At 42.2% G+C, this 14,126-nt stretch overlaps 1 protein-coding gene across 1 annotated transcript in view; it reads right to left on the bottom strand.

Moving 5' to 3' along the window:
- rab3il1 (RAB3A interacting protein (rabin3)-like 1) overlaps positions 1-7,023 on the bottom strand; it is a 38,345-nt gene extending 31,322 nt beyond the window's left edge. The window contains exon 1 of the mRNA XM_083763598.1: positions 6,764-7,023. The gene's annotated coding sequence lies outside the window, so the exon portion shown is untranslated. The remainder of the gene's footprint in view (positions 1-6,763) is intronic.
- Between the last annotated feature and the right edge of the window lie 7,103 nt (positions 7,024-14,126).

The following is a 14,126-nucleotide window of genomic DNA, read 5'->3' as shown; positions in this document are numbered from 1 at the left end:
TCGCATTTTCGCACATTCGCACATTCGCCACTGATGTGGAAGCTTGCATGGACTTCAATAGTTTTTTTTTAAATGCGAATTATTCGCACGAATATATCGCGTCGCTAATTCGCCAGTGTGTAATGACCTTTACAACGCAAAACAACAATTACACTGTAGTCATATTGTATAGGTATGGAGCTCGTTAATTAAACAAGGGGGGTTGGGAGTCAGGTTCGGCGAGGCCCGGTCGTGCGGTCAACCCCCCCCCGGCCCAGTACAAAGTTGTCCCGCCACTGAGAGACACAGTGTAGGGTCTCAGTAAACTATAGGATCATAGAATGCAGAGACATAGAATGCCTCCCGCGCCGACAGTGGCTTGCCGTGCGTCCCTATACGTTCCTGCCTCTGATCTGCTCTGTCACAGCTAGCCACTGTCGTGCGGGAGGCGGTACAATGGGATGTCAATAAGGAAGTCAAGGAAGGAAGGAAGAGACTGCATTTCAGAGCTGCCAAAATGGTCAAAGAAATTTCTCAGCCGTTTCCGTTGTCTCCTATAGCTCCTATTATGCTTCCTTTGGACCATCTGACCCCCATCAGGAATGCGCAGCAATGGACGTTTCCGAAGTTATGTATGTCTGCGTACCATATAGCCGGTGTCCGATGGCACGGGACCCTACGGGGTAGTAAAGTCATCCAAATGTCAGAAACTTTACGTACCGTTGGGTTCAGAGCGGGGCTATGTCTCAGTAAACTATAGGATCATAGAATGCAGAGAGACAGTGTAGTGTCTCAGTAAACTATAGGATCATAGAATGCAGAGAGACAGTGTAGTGTCTCAGTAAACTATAGGATCATAGAATGCAGAGAGACAGTGTAGTGTCTCAGTAAACTATAGGATCATAGAATGCAGAGAGACAGTGTAGTGTCTCAGTAAACTATAGGATCATAGAATGCAGAGAGACAGTGTAGTGTCTCAGTAAACTATAGGATCATAGAATGCAGAGAGACAGTGTAGTGTCTCAGTAAACTATAGGATCATAGAATGCAGAGAGACAGTGCAGTGTCTCAGTAAACTATAGGATCATAGAATGCAGAGAGACTGTGTAGTGTCTCAGTAAACTATAGGATCATAGAATGCAGAGAGACAGTGTAGTGTCTCAGTAAACTATAGGATCATAGAATGCAGAGAGACAGTGTAGTGTCTCAGTAAACTATAGGATCATAGAATGCAGAGAGACAGTGCAGTGTCTCAGTAAACTATAGGATCATAGAATGCAGAGAGACAGTGTAGTGTCTCAGTAAACTATAGGATCATAGAATGCAGAGAGACAGTGTAGTGTCTCAGTAAACTATAGGATCACATAGAATGCAGAGAGACAGTGTAGTGTCTCAGTAAACTATAGGATCATAGAATGCAGAGAGACAGTGTAGTGTCTCAGTAAACTATAGGATCATAGAATGCAGAGAGACAGTGTAGTGTCTCAGTAAACTATAGGATCATAGAATGCAGAGAGACAGTGTAGTGTCTCAGTAAACTATAGGATCATAGAATGCAGAGAGACAGTGTAGTGTCTCAGTAAACTATAGGATCATAGAATGCAGAGAGACAGTGTAGTGTCTCAGTAAACTATAGGATCATAGAATGCAGAGAGACAGTGTAGTGTCTCAGTAAACTATAGGATCATAGAATGCAGAGAGACAGTGTAGTGTCTCAGTAAACTATAGGATCATAGAATGCAGAGAGACAGTGTAGTGTCTCAGTAAACTATAGGATCATAGAATGCAGAGAGACAGTGTAGTGTCTCAGTAAACTATAGGATCATAGAATGCAGAGAGACAGTGTAGTGTCTCAGTAAACTATAGGATCATAGAATGCAGAGAGACAGTGTAGTGTCTCAGTAAACTATAGGATCATAGAATGCAGAGAGACAGTGTAGTGTCTCAGTAAACTATAGGATCATAGAATGCAGAGAGACAGTGTAGTGTCTCAGTAAACTATAGGATCATAGAATGCAGAGAGACAGTGTAGTGTCTCAGTAAACTATAGGATCATAGAATGCAGAGAGACAGTGTAGTGTCTCAGTAAACTATAGGATCATAGAATGCAGAGAGACAGTGTAGTGTCTCAGTAAACTATAGGATCATAGAATGCAGAGAGACAGTGTAGTGTCTCAGTAAACTATAGGATCATAGAATGCAGAGAGACAGTGTAGTGTCTCAGTAAACTATAGGATCATAGAATGCAGAGAGACAGTGTAGTGTCTCAGTAAACTATAGGATCATAGAATGCAGAGAGACAGTGTAGTGTCTCAGTAAACTATAGGATCATAGAATGCAGAGAGACAGTGTAGTGTCTCAGTAAACTATAGGATCATAGAATGCAGAGAGACAGTGCAGTGTCTCAGTAAACTATAGGATCATAGAATGCAGAGAGACAGTGCAGTGTCTCAGTAAACTATAGGATCATAGAATGCAGAGAGACAGTGTAGTGTCTCAGTAAACTATAGGATCATAGAATGCAGAGAGACAGTGTAGTGTCTCAGTAAACTATAGGATCATAGAATGCAGAGAGACAGTGTAGTGTCTCAGTAAACTATAGGATCACATAGAATGCAGAGAGACAGTGTAGTGTCTCAGTAAACTATAGGATCACATAGAATGCAGAGAGACAGTGTAGTGTCTCAGTAAACTATAGGATCACATAGAATGCAGAGAGACAGTGTAGTGTCTCAGTAAACTATAGGATCATAGAATGCAGAGAGACAGTGTAGTGTCTCAGTAAACTATAGGATCATAGAATGCAGAGAGACAGTGTAGTGTCTCAGTAAACTATAAGTAAACTATAAGATCCATCATGGCCCATAGCACTATACCCTACCCCCTTAGATAGCATTTCTGTAGACTTAGATAGCATTTGATACAGACTTATAGCATGTTATGTAGACAGCACTATAATTGCATTGTATGTAGTCATAGCACGTCATAGTACATATGTATAGCATAGTATAGTATATATGTATAGTTTGTATTCCCATGCTTTTTTGTTCTTGCTTAATGTAAACCGCTCTGGATTAAGAGCGTCTGCTAAATGCTTGAATTGTAAATTGTAAATTGTTATCATACATAGGCCCTCATTGATCAATCGAGTGTAATATCTGCCTCAAATTCGAGCGTCTGTTTTGGAGTACACTCACGTCGGCATGGCATTTATGAAGTGATCCCAAACAGCTGATCCTTCCTTAATTTTGTTCCGAGCGTTAATAAATGTGACGGCTGACATCAATCTGGCACACACTATGAAATCAGGCCTCGCCCTCGTTTTTGCGACATGAACAACTGCAATAATATAATATACCAAAACGTATGGAAACCATATAGTTACATGATGGATAAAGCCTTGCTGCCCGCCTGTACGCTGACCGAGTTTGATTTGGAACTGACCATCCTGCTAGGAGGTGTTCATTAAAGTGTGACACGTGAAAATCGCACAAATCGCGCCAAAATGCCACAATAAATTCAATGTGGCTGACTTGCCGTTTGGATCGCACCATACTTTTCGAGTATGTTTAGCGCCTAAAAAAATGCGATTAATTCGGGGGAATAATAAAGAATCACTGCAATTTCAATAGGGCTTCGCACTACTGTACAGTGCTCAGGCCTTAATTAAACTTTTTCAATTAAGCCGATATACAAGCTCACAACGCAAGCTTGTAGATCTGCCATTTTCACTAGTTCGTATCCCGGGGAGCCAAGGAGATAACACTAAGGCCAAACTGTGCCAATGCAATTAGCCGCAACTATTTGCAACAAATCAGTTTCAACTACACCTGCCATTGGGGATAATGGTTGCAAGTATTGCAAATCATTGGTGCGGTGTGGGCTAAGTTGGACACCACACCAGTAACCTGACTCCGCCAGATGGAAAAGGACACTATGTTTCACAACTGATTTCCCTCTGGGAATCACTGTAGCCCAATCGCTGAAGAAGGCGTGCACTTTTGTTGTGCTACTTGGCAGTTGATTGGCAGATCCCGCCCGTAGCTGCTACTGATTGGTCCGAGCCGCAGCCAGCTCGGTTCATCGCCATACTCCGCGAGTGATCCCAGAGGAAGGCCGTGTAGTGAACTTGTGAATCAATACCGCCACCATCTGGTGAAGTCAGGTTACACTACCAGCCAGGCAACAGAAAACCTGGGAGGCCCAAAACCACCTGGTGACACAAGAGCTGGAACATAATGAACCTGTCATGGGGAGAGACGCACCATGCTGCCAGGGGGCAGCCCGGGATCCAACTGGGAACCTTGTGGTTTCCACCCGGCCGCTCTACGGGGCCACTCTACCCCTGAGCCACTGCTGCCACAGATCTACTATTGGGAGATTTGGTGAAGGAAGAAGAGCTCACCAAGTAGCCTACACAGCAACACAGGGCATTTCACTAAGAGGATCTGAAGAGGTTAAAGATGGAGTGCCGTGATTTTTGTATGTCTTTAAAGTGTTTTCATGTGTTACTGTTTTTGAGGTGACAGTACTGCAATAGATCCCTTGGTGTGGTTGTTATGTGCAATGATGTCTTCCCTTTGTATTTAGTGTTTCTTGCTGGAGGCTGAAACCTTGACAGTCAAATGTGCCAATGAAAAAAACAGTGATATAGTGATATCACAATATCATCCCCTCCCCTAACCCCTTTATCATAAAACAGCTGTGGGTGTGGCTTCAGTTCAGGTGGATCACCACCCATCAAGCAAACCAGGCATACTTAATGAACTGGTGGGCGTGTCAAAATACTGTATTCCGGCCCAGGCCGTAGCGTAACGGTCTGGGCACCGGACTGGTGATCCAGTCGCGGTGTGCCGCGGGTTCGACTCCCGAACCCGACACAGCCTTTACCGCATGTCATCCCCCCATCTCTCTCCCGTTTCCTGTCAGCCTACTATCTGTCCCTTAAAAAATCAATAAAAGGCGTAAGCCGCAAAAAAATATCTTAAAAAAAAAAAAAAACTGTATTCCTCCTTCTGCAATAATAATACCTGCTGATCATGTTTTAGGGTGGAGAAAATTCACTGCACTCCATCCTTAAAAACCTAGTTGATTGAAAAACATGTTTTTCACACTTTTAGACCGTATCCGTGGTCAATCGTCATCATATGGGCATACCTAACAATGGATGCCAAACAATGGGAACATTTCCATTGTGCATTTTTATATCAGAAGTCCATAAAAAGCCAATTTGAATTACTTCCTTTGAACAAAAACGTGTGGTGTGATGACGTGTCGAAAAATGAAGCTTGTTTGATTCCCATTGCTGCAGTTGACTCCACACAGCTGTTGTTGATTACAGAACTACAGATTACAGATCTACTCTACCTTTCATTTCTTTCAAGATGACATCCAGACTCGTTTTAAACTTAATCAGCATCCTCCTAACATTATAGGTTAGAAACAAGCCACATAGCATCAAACTGGTAGAGCTGGCCGACTGTCTGACTTGTGAATAAATAAACAAACTACATGTGCCACGCTTGTAGCAGAGCTACTGTCCCATCGCCTGAAGGGATGCAATGCTCTGATTGGTTCAGAAATGTACAGCCTTCCTTTTCAGGCTAAAACTTTAAAATACAATGACCGAAATAGCCATTGCACCAGGTCTTTAAATTTGAGTGATATTAATGACTCCCAAAGACTATCACCCATGGACTTGTGCCAAAGCACAAGTACTACCACCTAGTACCCTAGGGGCTGTATTTTGTGTGTCTTAAGTACCAGGTCTTATTACTTAACTTAAGACCTGTAGGAGTGATCAATGCCATTTGGCTATTCTGAGTGGCCAAAGAGCATTGACCACGCCGCCAGGTCTTAAGTTAAGTAATAAGACCTGGTACTTAAGACACGCAAAATACAGCCACAGGTCACTAAATCAATCAAGCTCCTTAAAGGTATATTCAGTGATTTCACTTAATTCAAATATCACTTATTTTTTTGTTTTGTTGTGACAATCCTCCCTACTATAGAGTGTGCTGGCCATATAAGGAGTTCCTCCCTGTCCCCTGGGGGTCAAAAAACCGTAGGTTTCGTTTTTGACTCTCTATCCTGATTGGACGAAAGGCTGGGTCCCACAGCCAAAAGCGAAACCTAAGGTTTTTTGAGTGAAATCACTGAATATACCTTTAATGTCACAATGTGTAATGTAACAATATGTCACAATGTTACAAAGTGTCAATTTAATGTTGCAATGCCCTTGATGTCACAGTGTTACAATGTCCATTTAATGTAAATATAACTGTGTCCTTACTGTTACACTGTTACACTGTCATTGTTACAATCTCTCCTTACTGTTACAATGTTAAAAAGTGTCAATGTAATGTTACAATGTAATGCCACAATGTTACAGTGTGTGCTTAATGTCACACATTATGTAATGTAATGTCACAATGGAACAATGTGTCCCTTATTGTTACAATGTTAATGAAGTCATATGAGTCAAGCTTACAATCTGTCCTTGAATGTGCCAAAGTTAATAAAGTCACAATCAGTCCTAATAAAGTTACAAAGTGTCCTTTAGTGCTACAATGGATGTTTACACTGTGTCCTCAAAGAGAGCCTAAATGTGGCACACTGTGTCCGACAATGCATATTCCATAACAACAAAACAATGCAATGCCCCCACGCCCTGTGTGATTGTGTGTGTGTGTGTGTGTGTGTGTGTGTGTGCGTGTGTGTGCGTGCGTGCGTTTGTGAGTTTGTGTGTACGTGTGTGTCATGTGTGCGTGCGTGCGTTGCTTACCCTGTGTGTTTTTTGTTTGTTTTTCAGAACCAGGCCAGCAACCCAAAGCAGAAAGACAGTTAGATAGACGCACAGAACTTGTCTTTACTCTCTCTAGGATCAGTTTAAATCACATCTCGCCACTCCTCTCGGCTCTCTCTCTTTCTCTCTCTCTCCCTCGCTCTCTCTCCACAGAGCAGATCTACAAGGCTCTCGTCGCGTCGCGTGGCGCCGTTCAGACAGCTTGTAGATCTGCTCTTCTCACAGAGGAGGAACTGAAAGGTGAAAGCGATCCGCTGGAATGCGGACATACCGGTGGGAGTCCCATCCCATCGGCCCGGAGGCTCTCTGCTCAGCTGTGATTGGTGGAGCCCATGCTAGGATCCCATCAGCCCAGAGGGAGGCTCTCTGCTCCCTGCGCTGTGATTGGCTCAGATGTGGTTGTCAGGACAACCGGTGAATCTCCACATTGTTAGTTGGAAAATTATGATATTTGACACTCTATTATCAATATCTGTTTTGTCTGCTTTTAGGAATGTTTACACAAATGTTTTATCAAAATAAAAGTATTATTATTATTATTATTATTATTATTATTATTATTATTATTATTATTGTTATTATTATTATTATTATTATTATTATTATTATTATTATTATTATTATTATGTAAATCCAGACATGTTATAGCTATTTGATGGTGTCATTGCATTACATTTATTATTAATTTATTTTTACATGATTATATTTACCTTAAAGGTTTTATGACATTCATTTTAATTTCTTTTTCTTTTTCTTTTTTCTTTTAGGTTTTATGATCTCAATTACAATTTACAATTTAGGCATTTAGCAGACGCTCTTAATCCAGAGCGACTTACATTAAGCAAGAACAAAAAAGCATGGGAATACATCACATAAGAACATTTATCATGAAACATGCTTAAGCTAAGAAAGTAACAGTGGAATATCTATATGATGAAACTATACATATAAAGTATACATCTATACTACTATGCTATACTTATGTACTATGATGTGCTATGACTACATACAATGCAATTATAGTGCTGTCTACATAACATGCTATAAGTCTGTATCAAATGCTGTCTACGTCTACAGAAATGCTATCTAAGGGGGTGGGGTAAGTGCTACGGGCCATGATGGATTCTGAAAAGGTGGGTTTTCAGACTACGGCGGAAGATTGGGAGTGATGCTGCAGTTCTGACTGCAATGGGAAGTGCATTCCACAGTTTTGGAGCCAGAAGGGAGAAGAGTTTGGGACGTGTGGAGCGTTGTCCCGGCGTTTTTAGTGAGGGTACTTCCAGCTTCCCTGCGTTGGCTGATCTGAGTGCGCGGGAGGGTTTGTAGGGTTCGATCATACTTGCAAGATATGGGGGAGCCATACCTTTGGTTGCTTTGAATGCCAGCATCAGAGTTTTGTATTCTGTGCGGGCAGCGACCGGGAGCCAGTGGAGGGAGCGGAGCAGGGGGGAGACATGTGAGAAATTTGGCTGGTTGAAGACCAAGCGAGCTGCGGCATTTTGGATCAGCTGGAGAGGCTTAAGTGCACATGCTGGTAGGCCAGTAGGGAGTTACAGTAGTCGAGTTTGGCAAGACTGTTGTCTGGATTAGGAGCTGGGCTGATTCCTGGGTGAGGAACGGTCTAATTCGTCGTATGTTATAGAGTGTGAACCTACAGGATCGAGTGACAGCTGTGATGTGAGTTTTGAACGAGAGCTGGCTGTCCAGGACAACACCAAGATTCCTGGCTGTTGGGACAGACGTTACCAGGGCGTTGTCTACGGAAATAGTTAGCTCCTGCATAGGGAAGGACTTAGCTGGGAAGAAGAGAAGCTCAGTCTTTTTTTACACCTTTTTTTACTCCTTTTACAATTACACCCAAAAACCCTGAACTTTGAACATTCACTGGATTTTCTGTGGTCTGAAGTTTTCTTTGGGGTTTGGAAGCCTTTTGAGCTACAATGAAAACAGGCAACACAGTGAAAACAGTGACATCTGCTGGCAAATCCCATTGACATATAGGGATTTGCAGGGTCTTACATCACTTACTGCCGGCAAATCAGAGCACCTGTTTGAGCCAGAAAACCCCAGATCACAGAAAATCTACTGAATGTTAAAAGTTCATGTTTTTTGGGTGCAATTGAGATTAGAAAACCTAAAAAAAAATAAGAACAATTCCAAAACCTTTTTTTTAATGTCACAATCCCTTTAAAGGTGTAGTGAAATGGAAATGGTGAACAACATGAAAATGGTGTTTCAACATGAAACACCGGTCTGAAGTTTCTGAACCAATCAGAGTGTCGCATCCCTTCAGGCGATGGGACGGTAGCTAGGGACGGTAGCTATGCGCAACAGCGTGGCGTGTGTTTGTTTATAAATCATATGGTCAGCCAGCACAACCAGTTTACTGTTATGTGGCTTATTTCTACCCTATAATGTTTTCAGATACATATTTTAGCGTGATGATTAAGTTGAAACCGAGTAATACACTGTCTGGATGTTATCTTGAATGGGAATAAAAACTGAGGATCTCTTCAATCAGTAACAGCTGTGTTGGACGATTGCGCAGATATGGGGAATTAAACGGGTGAGCTTCATTTTTATTGGCTTTTATCGATGTGTATCTCTACACGTCATCACGCAGCACGTTTTCGTTTTAATAAATAAATAATACAATCGTTTTATGGACTTTTGATATAAAAACACACAGAAATGAGAATTTTTCAATTTTTTTGGCATCCATTGTTAGGTATGCCCATATGATGACCACGGATATGGTCTAAAAGTGTGAAAAACGTCTTTTTCATTTCACTACGCCTTTAAATACGTTTTAACATATTCCTGTTTACTTTGTTTAGACCATAGAAGACTGTAAAAAAATATGGACAAAGCGTTCTCCGAATCTGATATGGACGTAAGATGAAGCCTGTCAGTAAATCGCCATCTTTCTAGATCCGTTTGGGCCCAGCTGGCCATGGGCTGGCCCAGACAACGAGGCGGGACTTCCCCCCTTTTCCTTCGTTGGTTTTTATTTTGACTCGAGCAGGGAGGTGGTCCCGATCATAGACTGTAACGGTAGCCACGCCCCTCAGAACATACTCGACTTTATGGTCATTTTTTTGAGTGGTGCAACCACTCTTACAACCAGCAATGTCCGTGTACACCTATGTATGTGGCTACCTATGTGCCCACCTACTGTATGTGGCCATGAGCACGAGTATATGACTATAGGGTACCAGTAGGGGGCGCCAGAAACAGAGAGAGAGATAGTGCTGCAATGTTGCCTGCTGATGAGAGAGAGAGAGAGAGAGAGAGAGAGAGAGAGAGGTGGTGGTGAGGGGGGGGGGGGGGGGGGGGGAGCTGCACCACTCAGTTCATTGTGATTTTTTAAATAAATGGGAACATCATTTTCCAAAAAGAATATTATGACATGAGAAATGAGACTTTAAACTGGAAGCAGAAAGTATTCATGACCATGTTTAATGTTTATTAAGGTAATACAGTCTAGGTGAAGTTGGGCCCAAATACATGGACCTCTATGGGGCTATGGGGTTTTTTGGGGCCCAATGACAGCGCCACAACAGGCCATTATATGAACTTTCAGGAAGTCAGGATTTCCTACTGGCTTCACACAAATCCAGCCTCACTGACCCCCTGGTTTAGACAGAGAATAGTCACATGATCACTCACTCACGCACGCACGCAACGCACACACACACACACACACACACACACACACACACACACACACACACACACACACACACACACACATTGATGATTGCCAGTGACCAGTCACATGTTTCAACATGTCTTCACACACATGCACATGCACATGCAAATGCACATGCACATGCACATGCACAATGATTGCCAGTGACCAGTCACATGTTTCACACACACACACACACACACACACACACACACACACACACACGCAGTGCCTCATTTCCAAGACTTTTCAGGCATCCCACACATCATCCCACATAGCCACATTGTGACTGGCAGGCATCACAGTGTTCAAATTCCCTAATAGTTAGTCCACTAACAGTTGGCTCTCTCATCCATCTCTTCCAGCAACATGTGTTTTTAAGCCTGTTAGAATAACACCCATGACCAAAACCTATATTTTAAAACAAAACGTGAGACGCAAGAGCGGTTTAATAACAAAATGAATTGCTATAAATCAAGTAATTTAATAGCAAATTAAGATACGTTGCTAACCCCGTCCCACTTGTCCCACAAAAGTGATACTTCTGTCCCTCAAATGAACACGCGCGCACACACACACACTCGCACTCGCACTCGCACTCGCACACGCACACGCACACGCACACGCACACGCACACGCACACACACACACATGCTTGGCAGTCACATGTTTCAAAGTGTCATTCTGTTCAGTAATGCTACAATGTTGCGTCATCATCATCACATGGCGGAAACTTCCAGAAATTGTCTATTTCACTTACAGGTCCATTTGGTTTCATTTCACACTCAAGAGTACAATGGTTGTTAAACACTACATGCATTACTTTAGTTAATTTACAAGAAGTCTGCACAATTAGAGAATGTAAAATGGTGGTCTGTGCCTCAAATACTACAGTCCTTGATATGAAAAAGGTTGAAAACCACTGTAGTAACCTTGTATTTGTGATCATTAGAATGTCTAGCACATGTTTTATTTATTATTGTGAAAGATATCTCCCAAATGTAAATTATTAATTTATTATTATTATTATTTTAATCATTATAAAAAATGTGCATACAATGTGCATAAAACTTTTTTTTTTATATTTTTTTACATAATTTCAGTCTCTATCCTTCTTGAGACTTAACAGGCTCCATGCAGTGAGTGTTGTTTTGACCAGAATTGCCGTCTGGTAGGGGGATTTGGAGTCTAATTGCGAGACATGGCCAATAAAGCATTTCCGGGGGTCCCCAGCCAAAAACGTTAAGAACCCCTGACTTAATCCAAAGTCACTTATCCTGTTATGAGTTATCTCTCTTGATTAAATTACATTGGTATCCTGACCTGAAAATGAACCTGGAGAGGCGGGGACAGGGAGACCCCTGCTGGACAAACTCTGTATAACTCAACAAATCACATACACCACCTTTGACCAGTGGTGGAAAGTAACTGAGTGCATTTACTTTAAGTACTCTAATTAAGTAAAATGTTTAGGTATTTGTACTTTACTTGAGTATTTCCAATTTCCAGTACTTTTGCTTCTACTCCACTACATCTCAGATCCACTGTATACACTATATGTATTTGAAAACGCAGTTACTTTGTAGATTTGTATTAGTATTAGAAAACATACGTTAACCACTTCAGCCATAAATATGATTATTTTATAATTATTTTGAAAATAGACGATCGTCAAGGCTTTTTTATATATTGCAGGATTGATATTTTTAGCACAAAATAAATAAATAGTAGATCTACCCGTAAGACGCCCTGAGAGCGAGAAGCACGCCTGGGTGACAGCAGACTGCTGGGCAAGCGCATTGATTGATTGATTGAAATATTTATTAACAGTTTGTAGAATTTACAGTACATTTTAAGCACAAACTCAATTCAAAGACTGTCAACTGTGAGTGGACGACCCAATTAAGCATTACACTTGTTTACAACAGGGTCCACATTGTTCAATTCATCAAAACATTTAAAGACATACAACCATTTAGAGACATACAAATAGACATTTCTATGTAGCTAAAGAACAGAACAGGAATTCATCATATGGGAAGCAAAAAAGGGAAAATATACAAGCACTGGGAAAATATACAATATACAGTGAGGGAAATGGGGTGGGGGGGATTCAGATTTTACAGAGGCCAGTTTCGAATTGCAGCCATCCGTAGGTGCCCTTTGAGAGCGGTTTTGAAGGAGTCAAGGGATTCACATGTCTTAATGACTGTTGGTAGGGCGTTCCACATTTTGGTGGCATAGGAGCGAAAAGAATTTAGTCCCTTGTTTGTGCCGAATCTGGGTTGTACATGGTTTGTTGCACTCCCTCTGGTGTTGTGGGTGTGGACTTCGTTTACATTAAGGAAGTATTTAGACAGGTACATGGGTATCTTGGTGGTGTATCGAATCTTGTGGACCAGACCCATTGCAAGATGCTGTACTCTGTCGACGACCCTAAGCCATCCCAGCCTGTCAAAGTGGGCAGGGGTGAGGTGGGTTCGGGGGGTGAGGCCAAGTAGGAGCCTGACCAGTTTGTTTTGGGAGGTCTGGAGCCTTGTTTTAAGGGCCTTTGAGGTGCTGTGGTACCAAGAGGTGGATGCATAGTCAAAGAAACCTTGTACGAGGGCTCCTGTTAAGGTCTTCAAGGTGTTTTTGCTGACCAGTGAGGAGATCCTGTAAAGGAATCTTGTTCTTTGATTGACTTTTTTGATTACGTTGGTGGCGCTTTGGCATGGGGAGTCAGATCAACATATAGAATGAATTATGTACTGGCCATGTATGGAGCGAGTCTTGAGTGTATAGGGTTTGATGAGGTCAGATCAACATATGGAATGTCAGAACAGATCCGCTCCATATAATATGGAGATCTATGGGTGGCAGCGGGGGCAGTGTCTTGAGTGTACGGGGTTTGATGAGGGCCCTGGTAGGGCCGGTCCTTAATTTTCGGGCCTGTTGAGCCAACTTTAGTTGGCTGCCGGGCGCGGCTGCACTAATAACTTTGGGCCAGCCCCTCTAGAGTTTAAATGGACAGGTTTCAGTCAAAAGGGAGATAAGACATCGAAGAGGAAGGATGGATGGGGAAGGATCAACATATGGAATGTCAGAACAGGTCAGCTCTATACTATATGGAGATCTAAGGGTTTTAGGTTTGACGTCAGATGTAGAGTTGTTGGCCAATATTGATGATCAGTGTTCTCCATACATGGGCATTCCCATATATGGGCTTATTATTGATGGCCTCAGGGATTTCCATCCATGCAGGCTGGCTACAGTACCACAAACATTAAATGTCATTGACAATGGTTAAAAGATAATAATAACATACGTACAAATGAATTAATGAGGAAGTTCATTTTTTATTGGATGATGTACGATAATAAGAGTGCTCCTCACTTCACACGGGTGTGATTTTTTTCCCCAAATATATACAATGATGTGCACAGCATTATATAAGCTATAGTGTGTGACCTGTGTGTGTGTGTGTGTGTGTGTGTGTGTGCGTGCGTGCGTGCGTGCGTGCGTGCGTGCCAGCGTGCGCGCGTGCGTGTTGTTGCTGCTGACAATCGGGTAATAATACAGCAACCGGCTGGAACAGGATTGTGATTGGCTACTATGTCTGTAAACCTCCACCTTCCAGTCGTTTTGCAGCAAACAGTATAGTGCGGCGGC

This window comes from Protomyctophum parallelum (genome assembly GCF_964188405.1).
Source record: "Protomyctophum parallelum genome assembly, chromosome: 4".
NCBI lineage: Eukaryota > Metazoa > Chordata > Actinopteri > Myctophiformes > Myctophidae > Protomyctophum > Protomyctophum parallelum.
Note: the sequence above shows the minus strand (reverse complement) of the source record. Positions and strands in the feature narration are given on the sequence as shown.